This window comes from Schistocerca americana, chromosome 2, assembly GCF_021461395.2.
Source record: "Schistocerca americana isolate TAMUIC-IGC-003095 chromosome 2, iqSchAmer2.1, whole genome shotgun sequence".
Taxonomy (NCBI): domain Eukaryota; kingdom Metazoa; phylum Arthropoda; class Insecta; order Orthoptera; family Acrididae; genus Schistocerca; species Schistocerca americana.
In genome coordinates, this window is record NC_060120.1 from 1,027,791,472 (window position 1) to 1,027,795,420 (window position 3,949).

The following is a 3,949-nucleotide window of genomic DNA, read 5'->3' on the forward strand; positions in this document are numbered from 1 at the left end:
TTATTCTATCTCGTGAGATTTTTTTTAAAAAAGCCAAAAAACCCTTATCAGCTACTGAAGCATCTGTATCTTAGGATCAGTTTATTCTATCTCGTGAGATTTTTTTTTAAAAAAAGCCAAAAAACACTTATCAGCTACTGAACCATATTGGTGGAATAAGAAAGTGAAATATGGCAAAATAGTGAAATACCTCAAAATCATTACGAAAAATATTAAGTACCGTCTGAATAAGAAACAAACAATTAACTTAATTAAATCACACGTTTAATGATTTAGCGAATATCAAGCGATCGCTTTTACATTCACATTCAATTATTTTAATGATAGCGCTTATTAGAACACAGAACTGCTTTATTATCTATGCCTCGAAGTGAAGACATTACTATCTATTACTAAGGAATGACGTCATAGTTCAAAGCCGAGGGGTTGTATCCCCTGCTTCACTAGACCCCGTTATCAAGTGGCTTTATTTTGATTTTGAAAGCGAAATATAAATTTGTGGCTCGTGTTACTTTTTATTCGTGTTTAAATTTCTCTGCAGTTCGTATTTTGTTACGCATTACCGATACGTTTTATTCTCTATTTGTGAGTGGGTGTTGTTTTTCACTCTCGCATTAGTTAGCATGAGTGCTAACGAATGTTGAAACTGCTGTTTTCATGTTTAAAAAGCGATCTCTCTGTATGAAGCATATCTGTGTTATTTTTCGATGTGTCAAACAATGGAGCAAATTAATCTAGAAATAGGTTAAATTTATTATTGACGTTTTTAGCATGACGCATTGTCTTATTCCAACTGCTGCAAATGTCTGCTGAAGGTTTGTAGGTCTTCACTGTTGACTTATGCTCAAAATCTGCCATATTTTTACAGGAAAGAAAATTTACATTACAATAACAACGCATAATTGTTTTTGTGAGGTGAGTTTAAAGTGATTGTTTGCTTGGGGAATGTACTCAGCTTTCCTGAGGGAGCTCTATAAACAGTTACACAATATTTATTTAGGATACTGAAGGCAGAGGAATTTAATATTAGGCTATACACTGTATTAGTGCAGAATTTTTCGAGTGAGTGTAAATAATAGTTGTCTGGTCCAGAAAGAATGTACTTTATCACAGTGCATTTTTCACAAATGTACCTTGTTTTATCATGTATATTGCAATATTATTTACATCCCGCACTCGTACATTTTCACTGGCTATTGATAAGTCTTATGCAATTACATTACCGGTAAAAAAGAATTATAAACTATAGTTTCTGCTATATCGCGATTGATAAAGTTACTTATTTTAACCATTCGGCAAAGTACTCTCCTCTTTGCGTGGTATCATTTGCCAAGATCTCGTTTCGTTATCTCCAGCGGTTTACGAGATATGACAGGCGTTATGATTATTTCATTCCCGCGCGTTGCGATCGGAAGTGAAGTTGCTGCAGACGCTCAATTTTTTCGAGATTGGAAGCAGATGTTGATCCAAAGTTTTACGAAAATTTCAAAACCTCATCTGTATTTCATACTCAGCAATAGAATGTGTAATATGCATCAAACACAAATTCATAGCGACCCCTTTTTTGATGACAACGTTCTCAAATTTGATACTCATCTGTGAAATACCACAATAGTTATGACCATTATCGAAATGATTGGCACTTCATCATGAAGCTGCCATATAAAGCTAGAAGTATTTCAGAAATTAATTATTTTTTACGGAATAGGTTCTGCAAAACCGTTTGACAAAGATTTGCAGGCCGTGCGTCTCGATTCTTTAAGCGCAGCGCCAAGCCAACCCTGGCCCGCTTTGCGTGACGTCACAAGAGCGCAGCGCGGCCTTCCCTGACTGACGACAGGTGGCCTTTTCGGATGAATGACGTTTTATGCTCCATTACACATACGACCATTGCCATGTCCGGCATGATACGTCTGAATTCAAACATCCTGCAACAGTTAAGATTTCGCTCCAATCCCTGGGTGATCTTGTCATTCTGGAAGGTACATGGATCAACACAAGCATCCATCCATCCTCGGGGACCACGTCACCTCCTACATGGAATTTGTTTTTCCTCAGCATGATGGTATCAACAGTAGAACAAATTGTCAGGCAGCTCACAGTGTATGTGCGTGTGTCAAAAAGCACTTGGGATGAGTTTACCGTTCTCCCGTGGCCACCAGACGCCCCGGACTAAAAGCCAATCGAGAGTCTGTGAGACCACCTTGATCGCACTGTTCGCACTGTTAATGCTCAACTAAGAAACCTAGCGCAGTTGGCTGTGGCACTCGAATCGGTACGGCTCCACATCCCTGTCGGCACCTCCCAGAACTTATTTGCCTCTCTTTTTGCACATCTCGCAGTGGTCTGCGCTGCAAAAAAGGTTTTTGACAGATGGTCACATTAATGTGCTTGGACATTGTACAATCACGTGCGTTCTGCGTACAGTACCAAAAGATATTGTTTGATGTTGTTCAAACCGAGATCGGGACAAAATTTTCAGTCATGCAGGGTCGAGTTTAAATCAGGTAAATACCAGGTGGACCGGTATGAAATGAGCGTTAAGATACAAATGTGTTGATAGGGAACATTTGTTGTGAACGAGCCTTAATTATTATTTTTTGATTGATATGACATCTGTAAAAGATATTTGTTATACATCAAGTCATGGAACAAACAACATCATATGTTTTCATTGCGTTAACAAAGTCGAATTTTGTACCAGAAAGTGATGATTTGCGGAAAGCTTTAATTTTTTGTTTTCATTTGAAAAAAAGTGCTGCAGAGTCGCATCGAATGCTTGTCGAGGCATATGGTGATCATGCTCTATCAGAAGCAGCATGCGAAAGATGGTTTCAACGGTTCAGAAATAATGATTTTGATGTAAGAAATGAAGAACGTGGAAGACGACCAAAAAAGCTCGAAGACGCCGAATTGCAAGCAATATTGGATGAAGATGATACTTTGAGTCAGAAGCAAATGGCAGCAATGCTAAATGTTGCACAACAAACAATTTATGAGCGTTTGAAAGCTATGGGAACGGTCCAAAAGTGCGGAAAATGGGTGCCACATGAATTGAATGAAAGACAGATGGAAAACCGAAAAACCATTTGTCAAATTTTGCTTCAAAGACATGAAAGAAAATCAATTTTGCATCGAATTGTTACTGGCGATGAAAAATGGACTTATTTTTAGAATCCTAAATGGGAAAAATCATGGGTTCATCCGGGACAACCGTCACCATCGACTGCAAAACCAGATCGATTCGGCAAGAAGACAATGCTCTGTGTTTGGTGGGATCAGAAAGGTGTGGTGTATCATGAGCTTCTAAACCCCGGTGGAACTGTGAATACTAATCGCTACAGACAACAAATGATCAATTTGAACTATGCATTGATCGAAAAAAGACCAGAATGGGCCAGAAGACATGGCAAAGTAATTTTTTTACACGACAATGCACCTGCACACAAAGCAAACCTGGTTCAGGATACAATCAAAACACTTAGCTGGGAGCTGCTACCCCACCCGCCGTATTCACCAGGCTTGGCCCCTTCCGAATACAATTTGTTTTCATCAATGGGACACGCATTGGCTGAGGAACACTTCGATTCCTCCGAAGAAGTCGAAATTTTGGTGTCTGATTGGTTTGCTTCAAAAGACGAACATTTCTATTGGCGTGGTGTCCACAAATTGCCAGAAAGGTGGTCAAAATGTATAGAAAGCAATGGTCAGTACTTTGAATAAAATGTTTTTACTTTTCAATTCAAAATTAGTGTTTCATTTTCACAAAAAACGCTCATTTCATACCGGTACACCAGTTAGTGCATAGTGACATTTCGTATTCCTGGACATCACATGTCCGTGTGCCAGTCGATACGCGGATTACACAAGCCTAGTCACGAGGGGCATCCGTTATCTTAGATTGCCCGCCTGATGATGGACGTTCGAGGCGAGCGATAAGCTGATGCGA